The 15,919-nt window shown below is 50.0% G+C and overlaps 8 non-coding genes across 8 annotated transcripts; all 8 read left to right on the top strand.

The window, feature by feature from the left end:
* The first annotated feature begins 764 nt into the window (after positions 1–764).
* On the top strand, positions 765–883 carry LOC114429652 (5S ribosomal RNA). Its single transcript, XR_003669858.1, has one exon. It is a non-coding gene; the product is annotated as a 5S ribosomal RNA (ribosomal RNA).
* A 1,973-nt stretch (positions 884–2,856) lies between these two features.
* On the top strand, positions 2,857–2,975 carry LOC114429651 (5S ribosomal RNA). The gene has a single exon (XR_003669857.1). It is a non-coding gene; the product is annotated as a 5S ribosomal RNA (ribosomal RNA).
* A 1,985-nt stretch (positions 2,976–4,960) lies between these two features.
* LOC114429650 (5S ribosomal RNA) lies at positions 4,961–5,079 on the top strand. Its single transcript, XR_003669856.1, has one exon. It is a non-coding gene; the product is annotated as a 5S ribosomal RNA (ribosomal RNA).
* A 1,966-nt stretch (positions 5,080–7,045) lies between these two features.
* Positions 7,046–7,164, top strand: LOC114429665 (5S ribosomal RNA). The gene has a single exon (XR_003669870.1). It is a non-coding gene; the product is annotated as a 5S ribosomal RNA (ribosomal RNA).
* A 1,975-nt stretch (positions 7,165–9,139) lies between these two features.
* LOC114429664 (5S ribosomal RNA) lies at positions 9,140–9,258 on the top strand. The gene has a single exon (XR_003669869.1). It is a non-coding gene; the product is annotated as a 5S ribosomal RNA (ribosomal RNA).
* Positions 9,259–11,223: 1,965 nt separating this feature from the next.
* LOC114429663 (5S ribosomal RNA) lies at positions 11,224–11,342 on the top strand. Its single transcript, XR_003669868.1, has one exon. It is a non-coding gene; the product is annotated as a 5S ribosomal RNA (ribosomal RNA).
* Positions 11,343–13,308: 1,966 nt separating this feature from the next.
* On the top strand, positions 13,309–13,427 carry LOC114429661 (5S ribosomal RNA). Its single transcript, XR_003669866.1, has one exon. It is a non-coding gene; the product is annotated as a 5S ribosomal RNA (ribosomal RNA).
* Positions 13,428–15,412: 1,985 nt separating this feature from the next.
* On the top strand, positions 15,413–15,531 carry LOC114429649 (5S ribosomal RNA). The gene has a single exon (XR_003669855.1). It is a non-coding gene; the product is annotated as a 5S ribosomal RNA (ribosomal RNA).
* Positions 15,532–15,919: the final 388 nt, after the last annotated feature.

Raw genomic sequence — 15,919 nt, 5'->3', positions numbered from 1 at the left:
AGCAAACAGTTAGGCGCGGTTACCACAATTACCTGGGCACATGCACCTTCCGTTTTTTGGTCTTTGATGGACAAAGAAAGCGAGACGTGCATAAAATCCACCATAATTGAGGACTTTATGTTCCTTCCTGCCTTCGATCTGAGAATTCTGACGTCTGGTAACCACGGCAACCGCGGCTAACAAACAGCTAGGCGCGGTTACCACAATTACCTGGGCACATGCACCTTCCGCTTTTTGCTCTTTGATGGACAAAGAAAGCAAGACGTGCATAAAATACACCATAGCTGATACCAAAGCAGGTGACAAAAACTACAGAAGACAGGCTACAAAAGCTACAAAGGTTGTTTATTGGCTACAAAGGCTACAACAGATGTTTATTGGACACACACACACGTGCAAGAAAAGAAGCAAAGCTGACAGAGAGCGTTTTTTTCTTTCCTTTTTTCTTTAAACATCTGCTCTTCACTGCAACACGATGACGCGCCAGGGCCTTTACGGTACCAGGGGCACGAGGATTTCCCCGGCGCGTTTTGCTTGGTTTAGCCCGGGGAGGGGTGATTAAGGGTGGGTGAACAGGTTGTGGCGGTGGGGTTAGTGGGTGAGCAGGAGAGTGTGGGCATTGTTGGAAGGCAGCTCGCAGGGCAAAGCTGACAGAGAGCGTCTCTACATCTGCTCATCACAGCAAAACAACGACATGTCAGAGTCACAGCACGACTACGCCAGCATGACATGCATAAAAGCACATCATAGCTGAGGCGAAAGCAGCTCACGGCCACACTACTCTAGAAACGCCCGATCTCGTCTGATCTCGGAAGCTAAGCAGAGTCGGGCCTGGTTAGTACTTGGATGGGAGACCGCCTGGGAATACCAGGTGCTGTGAGCTTTTCTATCTTTGGACAATTGAGGACTTTATGTGCCTTCCTGCCTTTGATCCCAGAATTCTGACGTTTGGTAACCATGGTAACCGCGGCTAACAACAGTAGGCGCGGTTACCACCATTACCTGGGCACATGCACCTTCAGTTTTTGGTCTTTGATGGACAACGAAGGCAAGACATGCATAAAATACACCATGACTGACACCAAAGCAGGTGACAAAAACTACAGAAGACAGGCTACAAAAGTTATTTATTGGCTACAAAGGCTACAACAGATGTTTACAAAAAGTACTTGGATGGGAGAGCGCCTGGGAGCACCAGGTGCTGTGAGCTTTTCTGTCTTTGGACAATTGAGGACTTTATGTGCCTTCCTGCCTTTGATCCCAGAATTCTGACGTTTGGTAACCATGGTAACCGGTAATGGCTAACCGCGCCTAACAGTTAGGCGCGGTTACCACCATTACCTGGGCACATGCACCTTCAGTTTTTGGTCTTTGATGGACAAAGAAAGCAAGACATGCATAAAGTACACCATAACTGATACCAAAGCAGGTGACAAAAACTACAGAAGACAGGCTACAAAAGTTATTTATTGGCTACAAAGGCTACAACAGCTGTTTACAAAAAGGAAAGACGCTCTCTGTCAGCGTTGCTTCTTTTCTTGCACGTGTGTGTGCCCACTAAACATCTGCTCAGCACTGCAGCGCAACGCCTTTACGGTACCAGGGGCACGAGGATTTCCCCGGCGCGGTTTGCTTGGTTTAGCCCGGGGAGGGGTGATTAAGAGTGGGTGAACAGGTTGTAGCGGTGCGCAAGGTGGCGGTAAGGTCAGCGGGAGGATGCGTGGGTGAGCAGGAGAGCGTGGGCATTGTTGGACGGCAGCGCGCAGGGCAGAGCTGACAGAGAGCGTCTCTACATCTGCTCATCACAGCAACACAACCACATGTCAGAGTCACAGCGTGACTACGCAAGCATGACACGCGTCAAGACACGCCGCAGCTGACGAGAAAGCAGCTCACGGCCACACTACTCCAGAAGCGCCCGATCTCGGAAGCTAAGCAGAGTCGGGCCTGGTTGGTTAGTACTTGGATGGGAGAGCGCCTGGGAGCACCGGGTGCTGTGAGCTTTTCTGTCTTTGGACAATTGAGGACTTTATGTTCCTTCCTGCCTTTGATCTGAGAATTCTGACGTCTGGTAACCACGGCAACCGCGGCTAGCAAACAGTTAGGCGCGGTTACCACAATTACCTGGGCACATGCACCTTCCGTTTTTTGGTCTTTGATGGACAAAGAAAGCGAGACGTGCATAAAATCCACCATAATTGAGGACTTTATGTTCCTTCCTGCCTTCGATCTGAGAATTCTGACGTCTGGTAACCACGGCAACCGCGGCTAACAAACAGCTAGGCGCGGTTACCACAATTACCTGGGCACATGCACCTTCCGCTTTTTGCTCTTTGATGGACAAAGAAAGCAAGACGTGCATAAAATACACCATAGCTGATACCAAAGCAGGTGACAAAAACTACAGAAGACAGGCTACAAAAGCTACAAAGGTTGTTTATTGGCTACAAAGGCTACAACAGATGTTTATTGGACACACACACACGTGCAAGAAGAGAAGCAAAGCTGACAGAGAGCGTTTTTTTCTTTCCATTTTTCTTTAAACATCTGCTCTTCACTGCAACACGATGACGCGCCGGGGCCTTTACGGTACCAGGGGCACGAGGATTTCCCCGGCGCGTTTTGCTTGGTTTAGCCCGGGGAGGGGTGATTAAGGGTGGGTGAACAGGTTGTGGCGGTGGGGTTAGTGGGTGAGCAGGAGAGTGTGGGCATTGTTGGAAGGCAGCTCGCAGGGCAAAGCTGACAGAGAGCGTCTCTACATCTGCTCATCACAGCAAAACAACGACATGTCAGAGTCACAGCACGACTACGCCAGCATGACATGCATAAAAGCACATCATAGCTGAGGCGAAAGCAGCTCACGGCCACACTACTCTAGAAACGCCCGATCTCGTCTGATCTCGGAAGCTAAGCAGAGTCGGGCCTGGTTAGTACTTGGATGGGAGACCGCCTGGGAATACCAGGTGCTGTGAGCTTTTCTGTCTTTGGACAATTGAGGACTTTATGTGCCTTCCTGCCTTTGATCCCAGAATTCTGACGTTTGGTAACCATGGTAACCGCGGCTAACAAACAGTTAGGCGCGGTTACCACCATTACCTGGGCACATGCACCTTCAGTTTTTGGTCTTTGATGGACAACGAAGGCAAGACATGCATAAAATACACCATGACTGACACCAAAGCAGGTGACAAAAACTACAGAAGACAGGCTACAAAAGTTATCTATTGGCTACAAAGGCTACAACAGATGTTTACAAAAAGTACTTGGATGGGAGAGCGCCTGGGAGCACCAGGTGCTGTGAGCTTTTCTGTCTTTGGACAATTGAGGACTTTATGTGCCTTCCTGCCTTTGATCCCAGAATTCTGACGTTTGGTAACCATGCATGTGCCCAGGTAATGGTGGTAACCGCGGCTAACAAACAGTTAGGCGCGGTTACCACCATTACCTGGGCACATGCACCTTCAGTTTTTGGTCTTTGATGGACAAAGAAAGCAAGACATGCATAAAGTACACCATAACTGATACCAAAGCAGGTGACAAAAACTACAGAAGACAGGCTACAAAAGTTATTTATTGGCTACAAAGGCTACAACAGATGTTTACAAAAAGGAAAGACGCTCTCTGTCAGCGTTGCTTCTTTTCTTGCACGTGTGTGTGCCCACTAAACATCTGCTCAGCACTGCAGCGCAACGCCTTTACGGTACCAGGGGCACGAGGATTTCCCCGGCGCGGTTTGCTTGGTTTAGCCCGGGGAGGGGTGATTAAGAGTGGGTGAACAGGTTGTAGCGGTGCGCAAGGTGGCGGTAAGGTCAGCGGGAGGATGCGTGGGTGAGCAGGAGAGCGTGGGCATTGTTGGACGGCAGCGCGCAGGGCAGAGCTGACAGAGAGCGTCTCTACATCTGCTCATCACAGCAACACAACCACATGTCAGAGTCACAGCGTGACTACGCAAGCATGACACGCGTCAAGACACGCCGCAGCTGACGAGAAAGCAGCTCACGGCCACACTACTCCAGAAGCGCCCGATCTCGGAAGCTAAGCAGAGTCGGGCCTGGTTGGTTAGTACTTGGATGGGAGAGCGCCTGGGAGCACCGGGTGCTGTGAGCTTTTCTGTCTTTGGACAATTGAGGACTTTATGTTCCTTCCTGCCTTTGATCTGAGAATTCTGACGTCTGGTAACCACGGCAACCGCGGCTAGCAAACAGTTAGGCGCGGTTACCACAATTACCTGGGCACATGCACCTTCCGTTTTTTGGTCTTTGATGGACAAAGAAAGCGAGACGTGCATAAAATCCACCATAATTGAGGACTTTATGTTCCTTCCTGCCTTCGATCTGAGAATTCTGACGTCTGGTAACCACGGCAACCGCGGCTAACAAACAGCTAGGCGCGGTTACCACAATTACCTGGGCACATGCACCTTCCGCTTTTTGCTCTTTGATGGACAAAGAAAGCAAGACGTGCATAAAATACACCATAGCTGATACCAAAGCAGGTGACAAAAACTACAGAAGACAGGCTACAAAAGCTACAAAGGTTGTTTATTGGCTACAAAGGCTACAACAGATGTTTATTGGACACACACACACGTGCAAGAAAAGAAGCAAAGCTGACAGAGAGCGTTTTTTTCTTTCCATTTTTCTTTAAACATCTGCTCATCACTGCAACACAATGACGCGCCGGGGCCTTTACGGTACCAGGGGCACGAGGATTTCCCCGGCGCGTTTTGCTTGGTTTAGCCCGGGGCGGGGTGATTAAGGGTGGGTGAACAGGTTGTGGCGGTGGGGTTAGTGGGTGAGCAGGAGAGTGTGGGCATTGTTGGAAGGCAGCTCGCAGGGCAAAGCTGACAGAGAGCGTCTCTACATCTGCTCATCACAGCAAAACAACGACATGTCAGAGTCACAGCACGACTACGCCAGCATGACATGCATAAAAGCACATCATAGCTGAGGCGAAAGCAGCTCACGGCCACACTACTCTAGAAACGCCCGATCTCGTCTGATCTCGGAAGCTAAGCAGAGTCGGGCCTGGTTAGTACTTGGATGGGAGACCGCCTGGGAATACCAGGTGCTGTGAGCTTTTCTATCTTTGGACAATTGAGGACTTTATGTGCCTTCCTGCCTTTGATCCCAGAATTCTGACGTTTGGTAACCATGGTAACCGCGGCTAACAAACAGTTAGGCGCGGTTACCACCATTACCTGGGCACATGCACCTTCAGTTTTTGGTCTTTGATGGACAACGAAGGCAAGACATGCATAAAATACACCATGACTGACACCAAAGCAGGTGACAAAAACTACAGAAGACAGGCTACAAAAGTTATTTATTGGCTACAAAGGCTACAACAGATGTTTACAAAAAGTACTTGGATGGGAGAGCGCCTGGGAGCACCAGGTGCTGTGAGCTTTTCTGTCTTTGGACAATTGAGGACTTTATGTGCCTTCCTGCCTTTGATCCCAGAATTCTGACGTTTGGTAACCATGGTAACCGCGGCCTAACAAACAGTTAGGCGCGGTTACCACCATTACCTGGGCACATGCACCTTCAGTTTTTGGTCTTTGATGGACAAAGAAAGCAAGACATGCATAAAGTACACCATAACTGATACCAAAGCAGGTGACAAAAACTACAGAAGACAGGCTACAAAAGTTATTTATTGGCTACAAAGGCTACAACAGATGTTTACAAAAAGGAAAGACGCTCTCTGTCAGCGTTGCTTCTTTTCTTGCACGTGTGTGTGCCCACTAAACATCTGCTCAGCACTGCAGCGCAACGCCTTTACGGTACCAGGGGCACGAGGATTTCCCCGGCGCGGTTTGCTTGGTTTAGCCCGGGGAGGGGTGATTAAGAGTGGGTGAACAGGTTGTAGCGGTGCGCAAGGTGGCGGTAAGGTCAGCGGGAGGATGCGTGGGTGAGCAGGAGAGCGTGGGCATTGTTGGACGGCAGCGCGCAGGGCAGAGCTGACAGAGAGCGTCTCTACATCTGCTCATCACAGCAACACAACCACATGTCAGAGTCACAGCGTGACTACGCAAGCATGACACGCGTCAAGACACGCCGCAGCTGACGAGAAAGCAGCTCACGGCCACACTACTCCAGAAGCGCCCGATCTCGGAAGCTAAGCAGAGTCGGGCCTGGTTGGTTAGTACTTGGATGGGAGAGCGCCTGGGAGCACCGGGTGCTGTGAGCTTTTCTGTCTTTGGACAATTGAGGACTTTATGTTCCTTCCTGCCTTTGATCTGAGAATTCTGACGTCTGGTAACCACGGCAACCGCGGCTAGCAAACAGTTAGGCGCGGTTACCACAATTACCTGGGCACATGCACCTTCCGTTTTTTGGTCTTTGATGGACAAAGAAAGCAAGACGTGCATAAAATCCACCATAATTGAGGACTTTATGTTCCTTCCTGCCTTCGATCTGAGAATTCTGACGTCTGGTAACCACGGCAACCGCGGCTAACAAACAGCTAGGCGCGGTTACCACAATTACCTGGGCACATGCACCTTCCGCTTTTTGCTCTTTGATGGACAAAGAAAGCAAGACGTGCATAAAATACACCATAGCTGATACCAAAGCAGGTGACAAAAACTACAGAAGACAGGCTACAAAAGCTACAAAGGTTGTTTATTGGCTACAAAGGCTACAACAGATGTTTATTGGACACACACACACGTGCAAGAAAAGAAGCAAAGCTGACAGAGAGCGTTTTTTTCTTTCCTTTTTTCTTTAAACATCTGCTCTTCACTGCAACACGATGACGCGCCGGGGCCTTTACGGTACCAGGGGCACGAGGATTTCCCCGGCGCGTTTTGCTTGGTTTAGCCCGGGGAGGGGTGATTAAGGGTGGGTGAACAGGTTGTGGCGGTGGGGTTAGTGGGTGAGCAGGAGAGTGTGGGCATTGTTGGAAGGCAGCTCGCAGGGCAAAGCTGACAGAGAGCGTCTCTACATCTGCTCATCACAGCAAAACAACGACATGTCAGAGTCACAGCACGACTACGCCAGCATGACATGCATAAAAGCACATCATAGCTGAGGCGAAAGCAGCTCACGGCCACACTACTCTAGAAACGCCCGATCTCGTCTGATCTCGGAAGCTAAGCAGAGTCGGGCCTGGTTAGTACTTGGATGGGAGACCGCCTGGGAATACCAGGTGCTGTGAGCTTTTCTATCTTTGGACAATTGAGGACTTTATGTGCCTTCCTGCCTTTGATCCCAGAATTCTGACGTTTGGTAACCATGGTAACCGCGGCTAAGGCGCGGTTACCACCATTACCTGGGCACATGCACCTTCAGTTTTTGGTCTTTGATGGACAACGAAGGCAAGACATGCATAAAATACACCATGACTGACACCAAAGCAGGTGACAAAAACTACAGAAGACAGGCTACAAAAGTTATCTATTGGCTACAAAGGCTACAACAGATGTTTACAAAAAGTACTTGGATGGGAGAGCGCCTGGGAGCACCAGGTGCTGTGAGCTTTTCTATCTGTGGACAATTGAGGACTTTATGTGCCTTCCTGCCTTTGATCCCAGAATTCTGACGTTTGGTAACCATGCATGTGCCCAGGTAATGGTGGTAACCGCGCCTAACTGTTTGTTAGCCGCGGTTACCACCATTACCTGGGCACATGCACCTTCAGTTTTTGGTCTTTGATGGACAAAGAAAGCAAGACATGCATAAAGTACACCATAACTGATACCAAAGCAGGTGACAAAAACTACAGAAGACAGGCTACAAAAGTTATTTATTGGCTACAAAGGCTACAACAGATGTTTACAAAAAGGAAAGACGCTCTCTGTCAGCGTTGCTTCTTTTCTTGCACGTGTGTGTGCCCACTAAACATCTGCTCAGCACTGCAGCGCAACGCCTTTACGGTACCAGGGGCACGAGGATTTCCCCGGCGCGGTTTGCTTGGTTTAGCCCGGGGAGGGGTGATTAAGAGTGGGTGAACAGGTTGTAGCGGTGCGCAAGGTGGCGGTAAGGTCAGCGGGAGGATGCGTGGGTGAGCAGGAGAGCGTGGGCATTGTTGGACGGCAGCGCGCAGGGCAGAGCTGACAGAGAGCGTCTCTGCATCTGCTCATCACAGCAACACAACCACATGTCAGAGTCACAGCGTGACTACGCAAGCATGACACGCGTCAAGACACGCCGCAGCTGACGAGAAAGCAGCTCACGGCCACACTACTCCAGAAGCGCCCGATCTCGGAAGCTAAGCAGAGTCGGGCCTGGTTGGTTAGTACTTGGATGGGAGAGCGCCTGGGAGCACCGGGTGCTGTGAGCTTTTCTGTCTTTGGACAATTGAGGACTTTATGTTCCTTCCTGCCTTTGATCTGAGAATTCTGACGTCTGGTAACCACGGCAACCGCGGCTAGCAAACAGTTAGGCGCGGTTACCACAATTACCTGGGCACATGCACCTTCCGTTTTTTGGTCTTTGATGGACAAAGAAAGCGAGACGTGCATAAAATCCACCATAATTGAGGACTTTATGTTCCTTCCTGCCTTCGATCTGAGAATTCTGACGTCTGGTAACCACGGCAACCGCGGCTAACAAACAGCTAGGCGCGGTTACCACAATTACCTGGGCACATGCACCTTCCGCTTTTTGCTCTTTGATGGACAAAGAAAGCAAGACGTGCATAAAATACACCATAGCTGATACCAAAGCAGGTGACAAAAACTACAGAAGACAGGCTACAAAAGCTACAAAGGTTGTTTATTGGCTACAAAGGCTACAACAGATGTTTATTGGACACACACACACGTGCAAGAAAAGAAGCAAAGCTGACAGAGAGCGTTTTTTTCTTTCCTTTTTTCTTTAAACATCTGCTCTTCACTGCAACACGATGACGCGCCGGGGCCTTTACGGTACCAGGGGCACGAGGATTTCCCCGGCGCGTTTTGCTTGGTTTAGCCCGGGGAGGGGTGATTAAGGGTGGGTGAACAGGTTGTGGCGGTGGGGTTAGTGGGTGAGCAGGAGAGTGTGGGCATTGTTGGAAGGCAGCTCGCAGGGCAAAGCTGACAGAGAGCGTCTCTACATCTGCTCATCACAGCAAAACAACGACATGTCAGAGTCACAGCACGACTACGCCAGCATGACATGCATAAAAGCACATCATAGCTGAGGCGAAAGCAGCTCACGGCCACACTACTCTAGAAACGCCCGATCTCGTCTGATCTCGGAAGCTAAGCAGAGTCGGGCCTGGTTAGTACTTGGATGGGAGACCGCCTGGGAATACCAGGTGCTGTGAGCTTTTCTATCTTTGGACAATTGAGGACTTTATGTGCCTTCCTGCCTTTGATCCCAGAATTCTGACGTTTGGTAACCATGGTAACCGCGGCTAACAAACAGTTAGGCGCGGTTACCACCATTACCTGGGCACATGCACCTTCAGTTTTTGGTCTTTGATGGACAACGAAGGCAAGACATGCATAAAATACACCATGACTGACACCAAAGCAGGTGACAAAAACTACAGAAGACAGGCTACAAAAGTTATTTATTGGCTACAAAGGCTACAACAGATGTTTACAAAAAGTACTTGGATGGGAGAGCGCCTGGGAGCACCAGGTGCTGTGAGCTTTTCTGTCTTTGGACAATTGAGGACTTTATGTGCCTTCCTGCCTTTGATCCCAGAATTCTGACGTTTGGTAACCATGGTAACCGCGGCTAACAAACAGTTAGGCGCGGTTACCACCATTACCTGGGCACATGCACCTTCAGTTTTTGGTCTTTGATGGACAAAGAAAGCAAGACATGCATAAAGTACACCATAACTGATACCAAAGCAGGTGACAAAAACTACAGAAGACAGGCTACAAAAGTTATTTATTGGCTACAAAGGCTACAACAGATGTTTACAAAAAGGAAAGACGCTCTCTGTCAGCGTTGCTTCTTTTCTTGCACGTGTGTGTGCCCACTAAACATCTGCTCAGCACTGCAGCGCAACGCCTTTACGGTACCAGGGGCACGAGGATTTCCCCGGCGCGGTTTGCTTGGTTTAGCCCGGGGAGGGGTGATTAAGAGTGGGTGAACAGGTTGTAGCGGTGCGCAAGGTGGCGGTAAGGTCAGCGGGAGGATGCGTGGGTGAGCAGGAGAGCGTGGGCATTGTTGGACGGCAGCGCGCAGGGCAGAGCTGACAGAGAGCGTCTCTACATCTGCTCATCACAGCAACACAACCACATGTCAGAGTCACAGCGTGACTACGCAAGCATGACACGCGTCAAGACACGCCGCAGCTGACGAGAAAGCAGCTCACGGCCACACTACTCCAGAAGCGCCCGATCTCGGAAGCTAAGCAGAGTCGGGCCTGGTTGGTTAGTACTTGGATGGGAGAGCGCCTGGGAGCACCGGGTGCTGTGAGCTTTTCTGTCTTTGGACAATTGAGGACTTTATGTTCCTTCCTGCCTTTGATCTGAGAATTCTGACGTCTGGTAACCACGGCAACCGCGGCTAGCAAACAGTTAGGCGCGGTTACCACAATTACCTGGGCACATGCACCTTCCGTTTTTTGGTCTTTGATGGACAAAGAAAGCGAGACGTGCATAAAATCCACCATAATTGAGGACTTTATGTTCCTTCCTGCCTTCGATCTGAGAATTCTGACGTCTGGTAACCACGGCAACCGCGGCTAACAAACAGCTAGGCGCGGTTACCACAATTACCTGGGCACATGCACCTTCCGCTTTTTGCTCTTTGATGGACAAAGAAAGCAAGACGTGCATAAAATACACCATAGCTGATACCAAAGCAGGTGACAAAAACTACAGAAGACAGGCTACAAAAGCTACAAAGGTTGTTTATTGGCTACAAAGGCTACAACAGATGTTTATTGGACACACACACACGTGCAAGAAAAGAAGCAAAGCTGACAGAGAGCGTTTTTTTCTTTCCATTTTTCTTTAAACATCTGCTCTTCACTGCAACACGATGACGCGCCGGGGCCTTTACGGTACCAGGGGCACGAGGATTTCCCCGGCGCGTTTTGCTTGGTTTAGCCCGGGGAGGGGTGATTAAGGGTGGGTGAACAGGTTGTGGCGGTGGGGTTAGTGGGTGAGCAGGAGAGTGTGGGCATTGTTGGAAGGCAGCTCGCAGGGCAAAGCTGACAGAGAGCGTCTCTACATCTGCTCATCACAGCAAAACAACGACATGTCAGAGTCACAGCACGACTACGCCAGCATGACATGCATAAAAGCACATCATAGCTGAGGCGAAAGCAGCTCACGGCCACACTACTCTAGAAACGCCCGATCTCGTCTGATCTCGGAAGCTAAGCAGAGTCGGGCCTGGTTAGTACTTGGATGGGAGACCGCCTGGGAATACCAGGTGCTGTGAGCTTTTCTATCTTTGGACAATTGAGGACTTTATGTGCCTTCCTGCCTTTGATCCCAGAATTCTGACGTTTGGTAACCATGGTAACCGCGGCTAACAAACAGTTAGGCGCGGTTACCACCATTACCTGGGCACATGCACCTTCAGTTTTTGGTCTTTGATGGACAACGAAGGCAAGACATGCATAAAATACACCATGACTGACACCAAAGCAGGTGACAAAAACTACAGAAGACAGGCTACAAAAGTTATTTATTGGCTACAAAGGCTACAACAGATGTTTACAAAAAGTACTTGGATGGGAGAGCGCCTGGGAGCACCAGGTGCTGTGAGCTTTTCTGTCTTTGGACAATTGAGGACTTTATGTGCCTTCCTGCCTTTGATCCCAGAATTCTGACGTTTGGTAACCATGGTAACCGCGCCTAACAAACAGTTAGGCGCGGTTACCACCATTACCTGGGCACATGCACCTTCAGTTTTTGGTCTTTGATGGACAAAGAAAGCAAGACATGCATAAAGTACACCATAACTGATACCAAAGCAGGTGACAAAAACTACAGAAGACAGGCTACAAAAGTTATTTATTGGCTACAAAGGCTACAACAGATGTTTACAAAAAGGAAAGACGCTCTCTGTCAGCGTTGCTTCTTTTCTTGCACGTGTGTGTGCCCACTAAACATCTGCTCAGCACTGCAGCGCAACGCCTTTACGGTACCAGGGGCACGAGGATTTCCCCGGCGCGGTTTGCTTGGTTTAGCCCGGGGAGGGGTGATTAAGAGTGGGTGAACAGGTTGTAGCGGTGCGCAAGGTGGCGGTAAGGTCAGCGGGAGGATGCGTGGGTGAGCAGGAGAGCGTGGGCATTGTTGGACGGCAGCGCGCAGGGCAGAGCTGACAGAGAGCGTCTCTACATCTGCTCATCACAGCAACACAACCACATGTCAGAGTCACAGCGTGACTACGCAAGCATGACACGCGTCAAGACACGCCGCAGCTGACGAGAAAGCAGCTCACGGCCACACTACTCCAGAAGCGCCCGATCTCGGAAGCTAAGCAGAGTCGGGCCTGGTTGGTTAGTACTTGGATGGGAGAGCGCCTGGGAGCACCGGGTGCTGTGAGCTTTTCTGTCTTTGGACAATTGAGGACTTTATGTTCCTTCCTGCCTTTGATCTGAGAATTCTGACGTCTGGTAACCACGGCAACCGCGGCTAGCAAACAGTTAGGCGCGGTTACCACAATTACCTGGGCACATGCACCTTCCGTTTTTTGGTCTTTGATGGACAAAGAAAGCGAGACGTGCATAAAATCCACCATAATTGAGGACTTTATGTTCCTTCCTGCCTTCGATCTGAGAATTCTGACGTCTGGTAACCACGGCAACCGCGGCTAACAAACAGCTAGGCGCGGTTACCACAATTACCTGGGCACATGCACCTTCCGCTTTTTGCTCTTTGATGGACAAAGAAAGCAAGACGTGCATAAAATACACCATAGCTGATACCAAAGCAGGTGACAAAAACTACAGAAGACAGGCTACAAAAGCTACAAAGGTTGTTTATTGGCTACAAAGGCTACAACAGATGTTTATTGGACACACACACACGTGCAAGAAGAGAAGCAAAGCTGACAGAGAGCGTTTTTTTTCTTTCCTTTTTTCTTTAAACATCTGCTCTTCACTGCAACACGATGACGCGCCGGGGCCTTTACGGTACCAGGGGCACGAGGATTTCCCCGGCGCGTTTTGCTTGGTTTAGCCCGGGGAGGGGTGATTAAGGGTGGGTGAACAGGTTGTGGCGGTGGGGTTAGTGGGTGAGCAGGAGAGTGTGGGCATTGTTGGAAGGCAGCTCGCAGGGCAAAGCTGACAGAGAGCGTCTCTACATCTGCTCATCACAGCAAAACAACGACATGTCAGAGTCACAGCACGACTACGCCAGCATGACATGCATAAAAGCACATCATAGCTGAGGCGAAAGCAGCTCACGGCCACACTACTCTAGAAACGCCCGATCTCGTCTGATCTCGGAAGCTAAGCAGAGTCGGGCCTGGTTAGTACTTGGATGGGAGACCGCCTGGGAATACCAGGTGCTGTGAGCTTTTCTATCTTTGGACAATTGAGGACTTTATGTGCCTTCCTGCCTTTGATCCCAGAATTCTGACGTTTGGTAACCATGGTAACCGCGGCTAACAAACAGTTAGGCGCGGTTACCACCATTACCTGGGCACATGCACCTTCAGTTTTTGGTCTTTGATGGACAACGAAGGCAAGACATGCATAAAATACACCATGACTGACACCAAAGCAGGTGACAAAAACTACAGAAGACAGGCTACAAAAGTTATTTATTGGCTACAAAGGCTACAACAGATGTTTACAAAAAGTACTTGGATGGGAGAGCGCCTGGGAGCACCAGGTGCTGTGAGCTTTTCTGTCTTTGGACAATTGAGGACTTTATGTGCCTTCCTGCCTTTGATCCCAGAATTCTGACGTTTGGTAACCATGCATGTGCCCAGGTAATGGTGGTAACCGCGCCTAACTGTTTGTTAGCCGCGGTTACCACCATTACCTGGGCACATGCACCTTCAGTTTTTGGTCTTTGATGGACAAAGAAAGCAAGACATGCATAAAGTACACCATAACTGATACCAAAGCAGGTGACAAAAACTACAGAAGACAGGCTACAAAAGTTATTTATTGGCTACAAAGGCTACAACAGATGTTTACAAAAAGGAAAGACGCTCTCTGTCAGCGTTGCTTCTTTTCTTGCACGTGTGTGTGCCCACTAAACATCTGCTCAGCACTGCAGCGCAACGCCTTTACGGTACCAGGGGCACGAGGATTTCCCCGGCGCGGTTTGCTTGGTTTAGCCCGGGGAGGGGTGATTAAGAGTGGGTGAACAGGTTGTAGCGGTGCGCAAGGTGGCGGTAAGGTCAGCGGGAGGATGCGTGGGTGAGCAGGAGAGCGTGGGCATTGTTGGACGGCAGCGCGCAGGGCAGAGCTGACAGAGAGCGTCTCTACATCTGCTCATCACAGCAACACAACCACATGTCAGAGTCACAGCGTGACTACGCAAGCATGACACGCGTCAAGACACGCCGCAGCTGACGAGAAAGCAGCTCACGGCCACACTACTCCAGAAGCGCCCGATCTCGGAAGCTAAGCAGAGTCGGGCCTGGTTGGTTAGTACTTGGATGGGAGAGCGCCTGGGAGCACCGGGTGCTGTGAGCTTTTCTGTCTTTGGACAATTGAGGACTTTATGTTCCTTCCTGCCTTTGATCTGAGAATTCTGACGTCTGGTAACCACGGCAACCGCGGCTAGCAAACAGTTAGGCGCGGTTACCACAATTACCTGGGCACATGCACCTTCCGTTTTTTGGTCTTTGATGGACAAAGAAAGCGAGACGTGCATAAAATCCACCATAATTGAGGACTTTATGTTCCTTCCTGCCTTCGATCTGAGAATTCTGACGTCTGGTAACCACGGTAACCGCGGCTAACAAACAGCTAGGCGCGGTTACCACAATTACCTGGGCACATGCACCTTCCGCTTTTTGCTCTTTGATGGACAAAGAAAGCAAGACGTGCATAAAATACACCATAGCTGATACCAAAGCAGGTGACAAAAACTACAGAAGACAGGCTACAAAAGCTACAAAGGTTGTTTATTGGCTACAAAGGCTACAACAGATGTTTATTGGACACACACACACGTGCAAGAAGAGAAGCAAAGCTGACAGAGAGCGTTTTTTTCTTTCCTTTTTTCTTTAAACATCTGCTCTTCACTGCAACACGATGACGCGCCGGGGCCTTTACGGTACCAGGGGCACGAGGATTTCCCCGGCGCGTTTTGCTTGGTTTAGCCCGGGGAGGGGTGATTAAGGGTGGGTGAACAGGTTGTGGCGGTGGGGTTAGTGGGTGAGCAGGAGAGTGTGGGCATTGTTGGAAGGCAGCTCGCAGGGCAAAGCTGACAGAGAGCGTCTCTACATCTGCTCATCACAGCAAAACAACGACATGTCAGAGTCACAGCACGACTACGCCAGCATGACATGCATAAAAGCACATCATAGCTGAGGCGAAAGCAGCTCACGGCCACACTACTCTAGAAACGCCCGATCTCGTCTGATCTCGGAAGCTAAGCAGAGTCGGGCCTGGTTAGTACTTGGATGGGAGACCGCCTGGGAATACCAGGTGCTGTGAGCTTTTCTATCTTTGGACAATTGAGGACTTTATGTGCCTTCCTGCCTTTGATCCCAGAATTCTGACGTTTGGTAACCATGGTAACCGCGGCTAACAAACAGTTAGGCGCGGTTACCACCATTACCTGGGCACATGCACCTTCAGTTTTTGGTCTTTGATGGACAACGAAGGCAAGACATGCATAAAATACACCATGACTGACACCAAAGCAGGTGACAAAAACTACAGAAGACAGGCTACAAAAGTTATCTATTGGCTACAAAGGCTACAACAGATGTTTACAAAAAGTACTTGGATGGGAGAGCGCCTGGGAGCACCAGGTGCTGTGAGCTTTTCTGTCTTTGGACAATTGAGGACTTTATGTGCCTTCCTGCCTTTGATCCCAGAATTC

The sequence above is a fragment of the Parambassis ranga genome, unplaced genomic scaffold (assembly GCF_900634625.1).
Source record: "Parambassis ranga unplaced genomic scaffold, fParRan2.1 scaffold_194_arrow_ctg1, whole genome shotgun sequence".
NCBI classification, from domain to species: domain Eukaryota; kingdom Metazoa; phylum Chordata; class Actinopteri; family Ambassidae; genus Parambassis; species Parambassis ranga.
Note: the sequence above shows the minus strand (reverse complement) of the source record. Positions and strands in the feature narration are given on the sequence as shown.